The following is a 16,946-nucleotide window of genomic DNA, read 5'->3' as shown; positions in this document are numbered from 1 at the left end:
AGAGGAAAGATAACCATCTCCCAAGGTCAGAACAGATAAGAAAGGGCCACAGTGGAAGCATGCTAAGGAGCAGGCCTCTGCAGAGGGAGGCTCAAGATTCCTAGGGCCTGTAGAGGGAGAGAAAATGAGGAGGTGAAGCCCATCTCTAAGTCACAAAGTGGTTTTGAACCTAGACCTGACTCAGATGTAACATGAAGATGGTTTATAGGAGCAGGAACTTTACTATCCCCCTATATTTCCTCACTCCCCACATTTCAACCCAACCCCAGGTGGATTAGACATCAGGGTTACTGAGCTGGGGAAGAGAATCAAGGAGGAGACAGCCCATGTCCTCCTCCCCACCCCCGCAGAAGTGGGAAGCATGGACTTCTATACTGGACATTGTAAGCACCAAAATGAGACAGTTTTGTGGCATAAAGTGCTCTTAACCTTTGGCTTGTGTTCTGCAAACTCCTATAACTGTCTTTTTTTTTCATGCATAGGCACGAGAAAAATCTAGCTCACTGAGCACCATTAGACCAGTGAGAGAAGGGGATACATTTGCTCTGTGAATTGAATCCTACAAATTGTACTTGTGCAGGGTACTGGATACAATTTTTTTTTTATTCAGTCTTCTGTTTTATCCATTCACACATTTCACTCCAGAACAACCAACTCAGTCTATCTGCCAGTCAGTGATTTTATTTCCAGAATTTTTCTCATGTCTTCTCTCCCAACTGACATGAAAGCACTCATCACATCCAGGACTTCTAACAAATACCCCATTATTCTAGGGATGCCAACAAACTGATCAGTGTTTCCCCACCTGCCACCTTGGATAGATTTCAGAGAGTTTGAAATTGTCCCCCAATATTTGGACTTATGTGGAGCTGTATATTTTTTTCTGGTGACAAATTGATAGCTTTTGGCAAATTTTCAAAAGAGGGCTTGAAGAAAAACAAAAGGTAAAGAAAATCTGCCTTCATTCATGCTTCTCTCATTTCTAAGATAAGTTAGAGATATTCATGTCCAGGTCTGCACAATGTTATGAAGGAGGTGTAGTTTCCTTCTCTACACTTATTATCACTAAGGGCTCTGTGTTCCTACACCTTTTGTCCCTCCAGGAAATATTAGTATGGGGCATATGTTTGTTAACTTACTGATGTACCTGTGCCCCAGAAATTCTCACATAAGCATTTCACTCTCACAGATCACTTTTGAGATGTAGTACACAGGGAGGAAAACTTTCTTGGTTTGTTGATGGAGATTTCCTAATCCTGGACATCGCAGTATGTAGGCTGTGCCTAGGGCAATGTATAGAATATATCTTAATGTTTCAGGGGTTATTATACATGTACATATACATTAAGTTTTAAATTTACGTAAGTTTTTGCTCATTTCCTCAAGATTCATACATGGTGTTCAGTTCAGAGTTGCTGAACCAATGCTTGATATGGGGGTGGTGGGCTGATTTCTGGAAACTGAGTCTAATGACTGGCAGTGATTGTCTGATCTCTACTTATGGTGGGTCCCTCCATCTCTACCTCTCTCTAGGCTCTTTTGAGTTGTTATTCTGAAACTTCCCTTCATTTGCTTCTTTGTTTAGCCTTCTCTATGATTTTGTTTTCCAGAGTTGGCAGCAGTTGTCTCTGATGGCCTTTGATTGTGAGTCAAATTATAACAGCTCTCAAGTTGCTTTAAGCTCCAATTTCTGACCCTTTTCACTGCAGATAAACAAAGGAGGTGACTTCCTCTTGTTTAATAAACATCATCTAAATCTATTAGCTTCAACTGATAGCTTTACATGAATGTCAATAAATACCTATTAATATGGAGGAGAGTTTCTGGAGGGAACAGAGTAGAAATTTTAAGTGGTTATTTATAGATTTCCAGATGTTTTTCTGACTCTGGATGACCTATTCGTGGGGTGTAAAATTACAGTGCTGAAATGGTCCACTTTCCAGCAGTGCAGAGCTCCTCCTCCCGTGGAGAAAAACATCTCTTCTGCTTCATTGAAGATTCTTTTCAAATCCACAAATAGACATCTCACACTGGCAAGGTGTGGAGAAAATGAAGAAAGGAAGAAACTAAAATGAAAGCAGAGAAAAAAGTTTGCTTTGAATTGTGAATCAAATTCTGAGTCCTCAACTTAATTTGTAGAAAGTGTCCCTTGATCTATTAAAATTGATGTTCAAAAAAAAAAAAAAAGGTAATTTGAGTAAGTATGGGAATTAGTATCTTATCACTAGCTGGGTGATGGAATTGATAGGATTGGTTTGGGGACCACAAGACTGAGAGAGCCGAAGTGGTAAAAATAAGGCTTTCAACCTGACTCAATGTTCCATAGGACCTGCTGTATTGAAGAAATATGTCCACTGAGGTGTGGGACTACGTGCAGACCCACGTAGGCTTTGGTTAGGCTTTGTCTTTATTCCTGAATCCCCTGCTTTCTTGGTCGGTATATACCTTTTCCCTGGCTCTAGAGGAAAGCCCTTAGCACAGACTCTGGCTCCTCCCTGCCTGACCCCTAGACTGATATTCTTTTTATACTTACTGGGTATTTGAACTCTGGAGTGTTCTTCTTTCCATCTAAATGGTACTTTTGTGTATGGTGTTGGTTAAGATTTGAGGTTTATTTTCTGCTATAAAGATACCTAGTTGTTCAACCACAGTTGTTGAACAGAGAAGCTCTTTCTTTCCCCAAAAGGAATATATGATGTTTTGCTTTTAGTTCCAATAATATCTGAACTTTGCACATAATTCAGTGCTATAGAGAAAGTTAATGCTCCTCTAAAATCTCTCTTGCAAGAGACAACCACTGTCAATATTTTTTATATATTCTACAAGATTGCATTATTTGTATATTTGTTATATAATGAGTATACACACATGAAAGGCAATATAGCCAAGTGATTATGGACTCCAAAGACAAATTGTCCAAGTTCAAATCTCATCTATAACTTGTAAGTAACTTAACCTCTCTCTGTTTCTCTTTTCCTATCTATAATTGAGAAAGCAATATCTACTTCATAAAGTTGTATTTAGATTTACAAAAGCACCTAGGAAAATGCCAAATACATGGTAAATAGTGTGTTAGTATTAGTTACTGCTATGCTATAAGATGCTCTGTAACTGCTTTGTCACTTACTAATAATTCATAGATCCCTTCCCATAATATTATAGAGGGATTTGTCTTTTAAAATATCTATTCTGTTCTATTGTATCCTGTCCTATTCTATTTATTCTAAAAAGCCCATTCCATATTCTATTCAGTGTCCATACCTAGAACTCAAGTACAGCATTAAGACCAACACCACATTGGATACCTGGGTGTCTCAGTTGGTTAATATCACAACCCTGAGATTAAGCCTTGCATGGAGCCTGCTTAAGATTTTCTTTCTGGGGCACCTGGGTGGCTTGACGATTAGGAGCCTCTCTTCCACCCAGGGTGTGATCCTGGAGTCCCAGGATCGAGTCCCACATCGGGCTCTCTGCATGGAACCTGCTTCTCCCTCTGCCCGTGTCTCTGCCTCTATCTCTCTGTGTCTGTCATGAATAAATAAAATCTTAAAAAAAAAAAACTTTAAAAAAATTTCATAATTTAGAGGAAGAAGAATGAAATAAATCTTTGTAAGCAATCTTCAAAATGTCGGCCCTGCCTGTACCCTCTTGTGAGGTGAACTCCCTGCTAACAGGCTCTCTGCCACACAGCGATGCCCTGTACCATGTACTCTTCCTCCAGACATAGCTGACTGAACCAGGAGTTAACTTGTGATCCAAGACTACTCATCCTTAGTCTGGACTAGTAGAAATCTACTGACAAAAGATGAATAAGGCAACAAAGCTCTTCCTTAGGTACCTAAGCATCCCAAGATGCAGTACATCTCTGCCACGATACCTACTTGTAGACATGGTCTGTGAATGGCTAAGAGAACAGTTGTCGATTCTATGTGTTGGAAGGTGGGTGGAGAGAGATGTCCAATCTCTTGTTCTCACAAGAACACAGGTTCTTCTGGTGCTGACTGGCTCAGGAGAAATTGATACTGAGCAATTATGAAGTGGCTGCTTTTCTTTTTTTTCCCCCCTTTTCCAAAACTCTATTGGGATATAATTTACACATTCTACAATTCATCCCTTTAAAAGTTTTCCATAGCTTTTAATATATCACAAGGTTGTACACCTACTGTAATCAAATTTGGAAATTTTTCTAATTATTATCCAAGATATCCTGCACTTCTTGACTGCTACCTCTCTTTTCCTTCTTACCATTTGCCCTACATATCTAGGAAATCCCCATGGATTTGCATTTTCTGGACATTCTTATATGAATAGAATCATACAGTACATGGTCCAATGAGCTGCCTGCTTTCCCTGAGCATGTTTTGGGGTTCATCTATGTCGTGGCAGGTATCATTATTTCATTTGTTTTTTTGATTTTTTGTATGGATAGACTACTTTTGTTTATCCACTGAACAGTGGGTGGATGACTGTGTTAATTCCACCTGAGGGCTATTACATATAATGATGAAGTGGCTGCTTTTCACATCAGTGTTCCTCCTAATTACTATTTCCAATAATCAGCATCATACTATGAGGGATCAAAGTCCTTTCCTATCTCAGTAGTGACCATTCATGTGCTTCTTATTGAGAAAGCAAAATATAAAGCATATTATGTAAGAGTCTCCACATATGCCTCTCAAGGGCATAATATCAATGCAAGTTCTTCTAGCCAATGGAAAAAGACCTCACATATGATCCTCCTTTGACTTAAAGTGATATTGCTAGTTTCTGCCTTTAGGAGCTTTCAATAGTATGTAGTGGAAGTTTGAAAGAAAGCATACCAAACTAGTATACCACAATACAAATTATTTATTTGGTTGCTCATTCATTCTTTTTGTTTCATTTATTCACTTGATTATCATTTACAAAAATGCAATTTTGTGAAAGGAGAGAAACTAATATTTTGGCAAAAGAATATGTGCACCAAAAATTAATAAAACTATAGGTAAGATGGACAGTGAGAAATGTATATTATAGAGTTCTGTGTAGTTGCTAAAGGTAAGCTGAAAATGTATCTGTTTGTTCTACCAGCAAACAAAGAAGGAAATAAGATCAGCTATGAATTCTGTAATGTTTTCAAGGTACAAATAAACCCCTTATTCAGGATAATCCGTGGTTTTCCCTTATATTAACATGTTTTTTTTCTTATCTTGACATGGGAGATACCTTCCTGGTAATCTCCCCCTGGCTACAGGCAGGAACACTGTACAATGTTAGTGAACAACAGGCTGAAAGAGCCTTCAGTTAAAATAAAGAGAATTTTATTTTTGCAACTTCCTTCAGTTTACTCCAATGGCGTAACATGAAAGAGCAGTTCAACAGAAATCATTCTAAAAGGGGCAAAAAAACAAGACACATTTTTACATCTCAGAAAGTCACTTATGTTTGCAAGATTCCTCAAGTTTAAGTCGGGAATAAGTATTATCAACTCATTTCTGTTGTTCTGGTGGCTTCAACCACATAAAAGGGTAATTAATTGAAGGTGGGGTCTTTCTCTGTTCCTGCCAATTTTATCTCAGCCTCTCTCTGCATGTCAATTGCATTCTCTGAAAGCACCTTACCCCACACCAATGGGACATGGCCACCAGAAGCTCTAGATTAACTTGGTATCCATATATTGACATGCCCACCATGCACGCACTTGATATTACAAATAAAAATCAAAGAAGGGCTTTGATTGGCTTGGATAACATGACCAACCATTAACAGTTGCTAAACCAGAGAGTCAGTCATGAAAAACCATTGGATCATTTGGAACACTTATCTAGAGATGGAAAAAGAAAGCAATTCTCCAAAGGCGAGGAAAGGATTAGTAAACACATGGCTACTGGAAGAATCAGTGAGAGTTCTATAGCCAATTTAATTGGTGCCTAATCATGATAGTTACTTCACACATTATGAAAATTAAATGTGGGAATGTGCTGTGTAAACAGTAAAGTGATATGTAAATGTTCAATCACTATTCCTCCCTGTATGACATTCTTAGAAGTTAAAGAAATAAAAGAAGAAAAACACAGACAACTCAGAAAAAAGATTTCAGGAGAAAGAAGACTGCTTTGCCTGGGGTAAAAAATGAAGCTGCTTTTCTACAGTCCGTTGTGATTTGAGAGCAAATCACCAACTGCTAAAAGTCTGAAAATGAAGAACCCCCGGGAGTGTACTCAGGCCTGTCAGAAAGATGATGGCTCAGCAACTCTGCTTTCAGACGAGGAGACCACTGTCTGCTTTGCGATCATCCTCAAAGTCTAGGAATGGTATGGACATAATACCAGTGACTGCACATGGTTAGACTCTCACCAAGGAAATGTTTGTTTGTCCTCGTTGGTATTCTTTGTAATTAAGTGTCTTTGAAAATCATTCCCCAAGAGTTCTAAGAAGAGGTTGGGTCATTACCCTCACATTTCCACGCGGCAACATTCCCAAGGGTGCTGTGAGGGAAGAAATATTCTAGTAAAAGTAATTTTCTAAACAATACTCTGAAGGACACCAAGGCAAGGGCATACTTAACAAAAGTGTATCTTGCCTTATAACGTAAAGCTAAAATCTTGGACCACATTTTCAAGATGGTTTAATAGAAAAAGAGCCATAGCCTTACAGAGTACAGAAGAACACATTCAAATGTCCTTTTCTCTTCTTCTCCAATAACAAAGAAAAACTCCAGCCTGATGGAACAATTACATTTGAAAAGAGACTATTTTAAAATGGAGCTTTCTCTTGGTTACCCTGCTAATTAAAAGTGGTGAGCGTAGGTAACCACAATTTGTACGTAGAAGCTAATTAAAATCTTCACATACTGATGGACTCATACTATATTCAGTAAATATTCTGCTTTTAAAGATTCTGCTTATTAATTTCTTTTTTTTTTCCTTTCTCCTTTGGAACAAATCAATTTCCAATTACTGGATCCATATTTAGAAAATACAATTAATCTATATATAGTTTGCATGACAGTGGGAAAACCCCCACCCTGGAGAGATTTGAATGGTAAGGTCAGATTTAGGAGAAAAATCTCCACTTAGTTTCCCTTTAAATATTAGTCTTTATTTGTGTTACGATTAATGAGATTATTATTGAAGGCAGTTGCTTCCAGTTAAAGAAATGGCACATAAAGGCGCAGAAATCTGAGGGGGGAGGTTGAAATCAGGGAGCTGAATGAGGAAGGTAATATCAAAGTGTCCCCCTACAGATGAAAAGGTGCCCCAGGATTACCCTGTTCAGATGCCCAGTACCCCACTGCCATGGAATGTTCTGGGAGCAACAGTTACAAATCTACTCCAAAACAGAGTAAATTAGGAGCACTTAGTGCAAACAGTGCCCACTGCAGAACTAACATCATCTGAGCCAAGCTGTTCTGTTTTCCTGTGAGGACCAGCAATATTCAAGACCGAGTTCAAACCAGACAACTTCCTCTAGCCTATTCATAAATGTGCAATAACATAAAGTTCACAAGACCACACATATCAATATCGAGATAAGCAAACTTCTGTCTTTCCAGCCTAAAGTGTCTACAGTTGTGCTTTTAAAGATAAGCCTTCAAAATTTGCTGGTCTCCCCCCACTTTCTAGTTATCACTGTGACACAGAAATGTTTGCTGAGTCAAAGGTACTGTGTGTGACTTCATCTAATTAGTCATCTCAGCACCTGCCTCGTCCCATGTCAGCACTGGATTCTGCTCTTCCTTGTCCTCTCATCTGCTCCAGAATTTCAGCCAACAGTCAAGAACACGCCATGGTTCTTGGCAACCCCAAGGCCCAGATGCTAAATAATTTTTAACGGTTAACTCATTACTCATGGTATTCTCATACCAACACTTTCTAAGCAGTCTGTGACCGTGAAAACTGCTCATGGATGGTTAATTGTTGTCTTGCTAAATTCACAAAGCTGCAGCAGAGGTAACTGCGTGCAGGAAGAGTTGAGATCACGCTGACTACAGAGATACATAGTGAGGTTCCAACTCAGCGCTTTCATTGCAAACAGGTGATTATTTCTCAAGTGTGTATGCCATGAGCATTCATATAAGCAAAGCTGTGCTTCTTAGAAGAAATAAAATATTTTCTCAAGAACTAAAACTTCTTTAGAACAGCAAGTAAAAAGCAATAATGTTTTTGAGCTATAGTTCCTCATTTGTTTATTCTTCTAACTAGGTTTATGATGCCACCTTAAACAAGTGAATTAAAATGTTTTATGCTTCCATAATACCTTCCCTTAAATGACTTTAAACTAGGAACATATTGTGTCCTGACAACCTACAGAGGCAGAGTAGTATAAGTAAATGATTATTTCCTCTGAAAGGCAAACTGAGGCAAAGCAAGAATTTAATAAGTGCTACACATTAACTTGGAGGGCTCTTCATAATTACTGGAATTAAGACATTTTACCTTCTAATCAAAATGACAAATACTCTATTAACTGCTGATAACTCGGTTCAGCCTCTTTCCCTTTGGCATCTGGATGCAGCACCAGAATTCTCCATGACATAGCCACCTGGGTACCTAGCAGCCCTAGCAAGCCGTGGGGCCTGGCAATTTCACTGAGACCTATTTCCCTTCTCTCTCCTGTAATGTTTATACCCAGAAAGAAAGTGCCAGGTATTTCAGTTGTTCAGACATTTTTTATGATTGGGCACTAGGTGATACATATTGATTAACCTTTGTCCATAATGTTTATTTTTTAATTGATTTGAGGGATCTGAAAACAGTTAAATTGTTGGAACTGTCAGATGTAACATAAATGATTTATTCCAAATGTCTCTGTGACCAAGATCAAATTAGACTCTTTTCTTCTGTTGTGACTTAAAACATTTAGTGGTTCAAATGGTGAGTCTTCAGAGACTCTCTCATTACTCCTTTCTTTCTGTTTTATAATGGTCAATGTCCCAGAAATCATAGAGCAGATCATTGGATAAATTTGATAAATTTCTTTAGTTGTGTAGTGCAACAGAGTAACTTCTGCTTCCCTCTTTCTTGCTTATCCCAGCTTAGCATTATCAATATATTTTTTAAGTATTTTATTTATTTATTCATGAGAGACACACAGAGAGAGGAAGAGACATAGACAGAGGGAGAAGCAGGCTCCCTCTTGGGAGACGGATGCAGGACTCAGTCCCAGGACCCCGGGATCATGACCCAAGCTGAAGGCAGATGCTCAACCACTGAGCCACTCAGAGGCCCCAGCATTGTCAATATTTTTAATGGTGAGACTGTGATGAATAACTCTACAGAGCTATTACTTTAAAATCTTGGGCTATTATATATAGTATTATGGTCTAGGGCAGAGTCTCCAGGATTAGACTACTTGGGTCTGAATTCTACTGTCACTTAACAGCCTTGTCAACTGAGACAAGTTCTCTAATCTCTCTGTGTTAAATGGAGATGATAATAGATGTGAACTATTGTTTTGAGAATTAATTGTATTAATATGTGTGAAGAGTTTCAAAGTGCCTGGCACATAGTAAGCACTACATAACTGCTAGCTATTATTAGTCTGCACCTATTTACTTGCAGTCATCTCAACACGGAGCCACTAATAATAAGGAACAGTTGCTCACACTCAATGAGAATGTGGAAATTGACCAGAATAAATCCATCTTCACCTGCAACACAACAAAATAACCTATTTAGCGAGGGTCGATGGTCATCTGAAGCACTGTCATCACTTGCACATGCACATTTGCACATTTACATTAATTGTACGTGTCTATGTTCACATTTGACAAAGATAGAGTTTGACAAGTAGGAAGTAAAACAAATTTTTAAAATTTAATTTAACAAATAAATCTAATTTAACAAATAAATTTTTTAATATTTATTTTCATAGAAAAAAATTTTAAAGATTTTTTAAATTTACTTGAGAGAGAGAAAGAGCACAAGGGAGGGAGGAGGAATAGAGGGAGAAGGAGAAGCAGATTGCCCACTGAGCAGGGAGCACAACACAGGGCTCAATTCTAGAATCCTGGGATAGTGACTTGAGCTGAAGGTAGACACTTAACCCACTGAGCCACCCAGGTGCCCAAATCGAAAATTTTTTTACAAACAGTTCTAACTTTAAATCTGGTGGTAGAAAACTTGATACTTTCTTTTTTAAATGCGTCATATTTTTGCATAAGGACAAATTATATATTTTGCATATAAACATTTATATATGTTATATGTTATATATTTATATATGTTATATATAAATGTATATATATTCATATATATGCAAAAAATATTTGCAGCATCTTTGTGTATGTCACAATAATCATGATTCTTTCAATATAATAGATATTCATCAAAATTTTTGGAATTCAATTTTTCAGTTTAAGTTTTTCACTGAACTGAATAGTTTGTGAAATTATAGCCTGAATTTCTCATTTATGTAGTTCTAGCTCCTTGAGAGCAACATCAAATTAGTGAGTGAAATATGATCTTTTTGAAACTTGCATAATCCACAACTGAAAGAAGCATTAATGTTACCATACCTGAATTAAAGCAATATATACCATCCAGTCAACATTTAGGAAAACTGGTTCACTTCACAACTAGTTATAATTCTATGAGGGAATAAGTGACCCTATTTGATTTTCAAAATAGCCCTTGACCTAAATCCATTTTTTAAAACTATATTTTGTAAAGGGGACATTGAGAACAAAGAGTTAGCATTACACTATTTTGTAAAGGAAAAATAAACAACAAAAACTGATTTTTTTCTCCACATGTACCAATTTCTCAAAATTTAAGGTGTTTCTTTAATACCACATTTACTAGCAAAAATGAATTGGGAAATGTAATGCCAAATTTAAATTATACAAGCATTATTTATCCAGGCCATCAAAGATACGTTAAAGAGAAGTAACAGGCTCAAAGTGGAAGTCACTTGTGCTAAATCCAACAAGACTTAATGCCTCACCTAATTGCAGTTTCAGCCTTCCTCAGAAATGCAATTCTTTTTTTTTTTTTTTTAAGATTTTATTTATTTATTCATGGGAGACACAAGAGAGAGAGAGGCAGAGACACAGGCAGAGAGAGAAGCAGGCTCCATGCAGGGAGGCCAATGTGGGACTTGATCCCCGGTCTCTGGGATCACACCCTGGGCTGAAGGCAGGCGCTAAACCGCTGAGCCACCCAGGCTGCCCCAGAAATGCAATTCTTACCTGTTAGTCTGGAACTATCTGGTCAGGACCAATGAGGTAATTTGCCACATGGGCCCTTTCCATCCCTCAAAGGAAGATGTGGTAATCCCCCTAATACACTCTTTCATCCCACAAAGAAAGGTGAGCTCCCTGGAAACAATCCTTTTTTCATTTATTACTTCCTTGTCCTTCCTTTAAAAGCCTTTTGCTCTCTATAGCCCTTTGGAGAGCCTTTCTACTGCTAGATAGGATGCTGTCTGATTCATGAATCATTCAATAAAGTAATTCAATCTTTAAAATTTACTCAGTTGAATTTTTGTTATTTAACATATATATAGGGGTGCCTAGGTGGCTCTGTCCCTTAAGCGTCTGCCTTTGTATTTGGGCTCAGGTCATGATCCCAGGGTTCTGTCAAGCCCCATGTCAGGTTTCTTGCTCAGCAAGGAAACTGCTTCTCCCTCTCCCCCTGTTCATGCTCTCTGTCTCTCTTTCTTTCTCTCAAATAAATACATAAAATCTTTTTTAAAAAATAACATTTATGTATACAATTTTATAAAATGGGGGTTAAATTTAGTTTCCATTATTTTAATTCTTCTATTACAGTTTTCATGCATAATTAGAAATATTTACTTTGCCTTAATTCACATATTGTCAGGGAGGAAGAATTTCCTCAGCCCTTCCACATCCTTTTAGCAAGACTAAGAATCAAACTGATATGAGGCAGATTAACAGAAGAAAATCAAATTTAATTTTATACATACGGGGAATTCACACAGACATGGAAATTCCTAAGATGGTCAGGCAAAACAAGGTATCAATATGATTATTCTATAAATTCCATAAATTAAAAACCTTAAAAGCATATGATCTATATCAGAAATAGATATATTTCTATTAGTCAGGCAATAGTGTATGTATTTCCATTGAACAGAAATATATTTTATAAAAGTACAATACAATTTCAATTCTAGTTGGGACTTTAATTTAGGAGGTTGTATTTAATGGGTTAATCCAATTTGTGATTTTTTTCACTAACACACCAAAGAATTTGCATGCATTCATTTTATAGCTACGATTAGGGTCATTGTTTTTCAACCTTGAGGTAGAAAAACAGCAGGACAACCAATTATTTTTCAAATGAAAAGTGCCTCATTAAATTAATATATCATAAAAAAAAAGAATTCAAGTGCAAAGTGGATTTTTACAAACATGTCATATATATTTAAAACCAAAACACCAAGTCATTTAAAGAACTCTGACAAACTAAAAGAATAAAATCTTTAATAAACTGCTTATAGGATTTTTCATACTTAAAATTAGATTTCAAAGGCTTTTCATTTGTCTCTGTTTTAGGTAAAATATAGTGATGCTTTTTACTATAGTCTTAAAGTGAACTAATTGGCAATTCCTTGGTTGGAGCCAAGTGCCACTCCTTTTAACTTCCCTATTCCTCAAGAGCCAGAGTTAGTTGGGTGTCCTTCTCCCTACAAACTTTCCAAAACCAGAAAACATTAACACAAAACCCGACTTCTTCCAATTCCACTTCATCTTCTTTATAGCCAGTCAAATCACTCTGTTGCCAAAATGCAACTTTTAATATCATTGTTCATGCACTGGTCATTTTCCCTATCTTGCCTTATCTTTAAATTGTACTGTCATATCATTGAAAATTAGTATGAAATGTCCATCCCAGCTCAGCACTCTTGAAAAATCCCTCCCTACTCCTAGCCTAGATTTCTGATACTCTTAGTAAAAAAATGCCTGCTGCTACATTCAAGACCTCAGGAAGAGTTCTCAAGTTCGGCATCTCTTTCTATTCAGAAGCCCACAGGGCCCATCTGATGATCCTTTGTTTCTATACTATTGCCTCATGCTGGATTCTCTCTCTCTCTCTCTCTCTCTCTCTCCCCTGCCCCCCCCCCCACACACACATACATCTTCCAGCCTCCACTATCCCTCATCCCTGCTTCCCTAGTGCAATATTGTGATTTATAAATCAAGTGACCAAAATATATTTCTCTTCTATATTTGGACTTTGTCCACTGTTATCTGTTTGTCCATAGAATTTCCTGAGTAATGAGAGCTCTTGTTATATTTGGTCTCCTGCCCTCAGTTCTTAAAAAGCTTCAGAACCATAAAGGTGAAATGAGTGTCTTGTTATTCATAACAACCCCTTCTGCTGTAACTGCTGTGTTAGTGAAAGTGACTTTTGCAAAGCACCTAAGGATGGGGGCTGGTTGCCAAGGGAACTGACCACAAGGACAGAATACACATTTTCCAGTCCCATCCTCTCATTTCTGGGGCAGAGGGGGAGGAGGCAGACGTTGAATCCCCTATCAGTGGACAATGAGCTCATCAATCATGCTGATGTAATGAAGCCTCCGTAAATACCAGAAGAAAGGTCCAGAGAGCTTCCAGTTTGAAGAACCAGAATACTTCCACATGTCACTGTGCTGGACCCCAAGCTCCCCAAGAACAGAAGCTCCTTTGTTTGAGACCTTACCCTATGTATCTCTTCATCTGGTTGTGGATTTGTATCCATTAATATCCTCAGTAATAAATCAGTTATCTAATAAATTGGTAATTTAGTAAATCAGTAATCTAGTGAGTATATGAGTTTCCTGGGTTCTGTGAGTTTTTCTAGCAAATTAATTGAACCCACAGAAAGGGTTGTGGGAACCTCTGACATAGCCAACTGGTCAGAAGCAAATGTAACAGCCTGAACTTGGCATCTGTAGTTGGAGGAGGAGGTTGTTGGAACCTCCAATTTGCTCCCAGTTGTTCAGAATCACAAGTAACCTGGGTCTGCGATTGGCATCTGAATTGAAAAGGAGTCTTGATGGGATGAGCACTGGGTGTTATTCTATATGTTGGCAAATTGAACACCAATAAAAAAAAAAAAATTTGTAAGTAAAAAAATAAAATTAAAAAAAAAAAGAAAGAAAAGGAGTTTTGTGACACTGAACCCTTTACCTGTGTAATCTGATTCTGTCTCCAGGTAGATAGTGTAAGAATTGGGCTGATGTCTTAGGTACCAGCTGGTATCCAAGCATTGCTTGTTGGGGTAGGGAAGCCTCTACACAAAAGCATTGGAATTGGGTTCAAGAACATAGGTACATTGGATTATCATTCCTGAGTTCTGGGGGATCAAGTAAGGTAAATTGTGTTGTTTCTTGACTTTTTTCATATAAACTTGGGGGTCTGCTTTCTTGGTTCTGCCAAATTAATTAAATGCTTTTGTGAGATTTTTCAGTTTCCCATTTTTTAATTCTTTTTCTCCTGTCCCATTGCTTCATTGTGCAAGCGTCCCAGGGCTGTTATAACAGAATGCCAAAAACTGGATGGCTTAAAACACCAAAAGTTCAATCTCTCATAGTTTTGCAAACTAGAGGTTCAAGACTAAGGTGTTAATGATAGAATTCTCTCTCTGAACCTCTAGGGGAGGATTTTTCTTTGCCCCTTCCAGCTTCTGGTGGTCCCGGACAGTCCTGGATTTATACAATTTATTTATTGAATTACAGTAATCTCAGTTTACAGCTTCTTGTAGCATTCCCTCTGTTTGTGTCTTCACAGGGCCATCTTCCCTCCATGTCTCTGTTTTCTTAGAAGGATACCAGTCATACTAGATCAAGGGCCCACCTTATACCAGTATCATCTCATACTAACTAATTACATTGGCAATGACCTAATTTCCAAATAAAATTAATGTGGAAGCTTCTCAGGGTTGGGACTTCAACATATCTTCTTTAGAGGACACAATTCAACCTATTAACATGCTTCCTAGTCTGCTAATGCTTTCAAAAAAAATGTTCTTTATGTAAACAGTTTCAGGAGAAAGCAAAAGTCTTATGTGACCTCTTGATGGTGTGATTGAATAATAGCAGTACTCTTTTGAACTCTGTGCCCATAAACTAACAATTTAGAGCTTTTATTGAATTTCAGTCTCCTAAATGTCTGCTTTTTCCTACTTCTACCTATAACATAAGCTCTCAAGATATTGCTAGTTTTACATAATTGTTATGGGCAATTGGATTTCATTTCATTGATGTTGATTTGTACTCATACAGAAGTGGAATAACAACTAGTGTAACATAGAGTGATAAGGTATTTTCCAAATTTATTTTACCACTACTCTTTCCAAAAAGTGTTTGAGATAGCCGTAATGCAGCACAGAGTCCAAGTTGTCAGAGGAAAAACATTTTTGTATTAATATAATAAAATTTTGTTCTAGCAAATTACTGACCTAAATGCTGTTCTCGTTGTCTGCTCTCTCTTAGTCTAGTTATGAGGACTGCTCTTTAAGTAGTGGTATGTATAATAGAGTCATGGGAGAAGTAATAGCACTACAGTGCTCACATTGTAAAGAAGATTTAATATCAAATATAGGTGTATCACCATATTAATCAAATACTTGGTATTATCTGCACATTGATTATTACTAAGAGACTAGTATTTCAAAACAAGATCTTACTATAGTCATTAATGAGTCTCTTGGCTAAAGTGGCACATAAGTAAATTAATTTAGAGAAGTAAGGCTGTGGTTGAAGAACAGACTTACAGCTGACTCATTACCAGTTAATTGGTGACATTTGGGAAGATATTTTACATTTGTTAAAAAGATTAGATATTTACACAAGATAATATGTATAAAACTGGCTAGCATGTTGCTTACACGTAATAGATGTTCATTAAGAGCTAACATTTTTGCAGTATTCAGCTAAGTGCCAGGCACAGTTCGAAGCACTTGTCTGAATGCTTTTATATATTTAAGCTGTTTATCCTTTATACACCACATTTGTTTACATTCAGAGGTGACCAAACTGAAATCACTACTATATGTACACTTTTAAGAAATTTATAATTATACATTTTAGATACTTGTAAATGAAATAATACTAAATAGTGTTGGTCCAATTACTTCGTTAAAAGATTTTTACCAAAGCATTCTACATATGCCATTGTCTTTCTTATTTTCAAGGGATTTCAGAAAAAAGTGATGTTTCTTTGGCAATGTTCTATTGATTAGTGGTTCTCAATCTTTACCATGCATCAGAATCATGGTGAGGGCTTGTTAAAAATACAGTTTCTATTTCAGTAGTTCTATAGCAGGGCTCAAAAAATTGTGTTTTTAGTAAGTTCTCATAATATGTTCTCAGGTAAAGCTGTTGGTCTAGTGATACAATTTAAGAGTCATTGCTCTAGGTCAATAATTGTCAAGAGGCAAGAAATTCTTCCTTAATTCTAAACATAAGTCTCTCTGATTCATGTTCTAAACTTATATCTAAAAAGTAATACATTTGAATTACTCTTGCCTTTAAGGTGATTTATTTTGAAATATTGAAATTAAAATCTGTATGGATATTGAGGAAAGCCCGAGACCCAGATGACAATTCCCATTCCAAAGTATAGAAGATCTCAGAGAAGGCCCACTTATAAATAGTCCCATGACATGAATTTTGAGCATCAGAGGAAGCAAGATGTCCTTTACAGTCAAGAGATACAATCCTGCTTTGTTCTAGACAGACAGTACATCCATTCAGGAACATTATCCCTAAACATATTAGTATTTTATTTGTAACTGATATTGCAGGAACAATTGGATAATCTCAGGCTAATTATCTAAATTAAAGCCATATAAATCCCATTGCATACTTCTAATATTTGTTCTCAGTAATATATGGATTACTTTTGTGTAAAGAATATGTTTTACTCTTCAAGAATTTAGACTGTGGGATCCCTGGGTGGCGCAGCGGTTCAGCGCCTGCTTTGGCCCGGGGCGTGATCCTGGAGACCTAGG

The sequence above is a fragment of the Canis lupus genome, chromosome 17, assembly GCF_048164855.1.
Source record: "Canis lupus baileyi chromosome 17, mCanLup2.hap1, whole genome shotgun sequence".
In the NCBI taxonomy this organism is placed as follows: Eukaryota; Metazoa; Chordata; class Mammalia; order Carnivora; family Canidae; genus Canis; species Canis lupus.
This window is presented reverse-complemented; position numbering follows the sequence as displayed.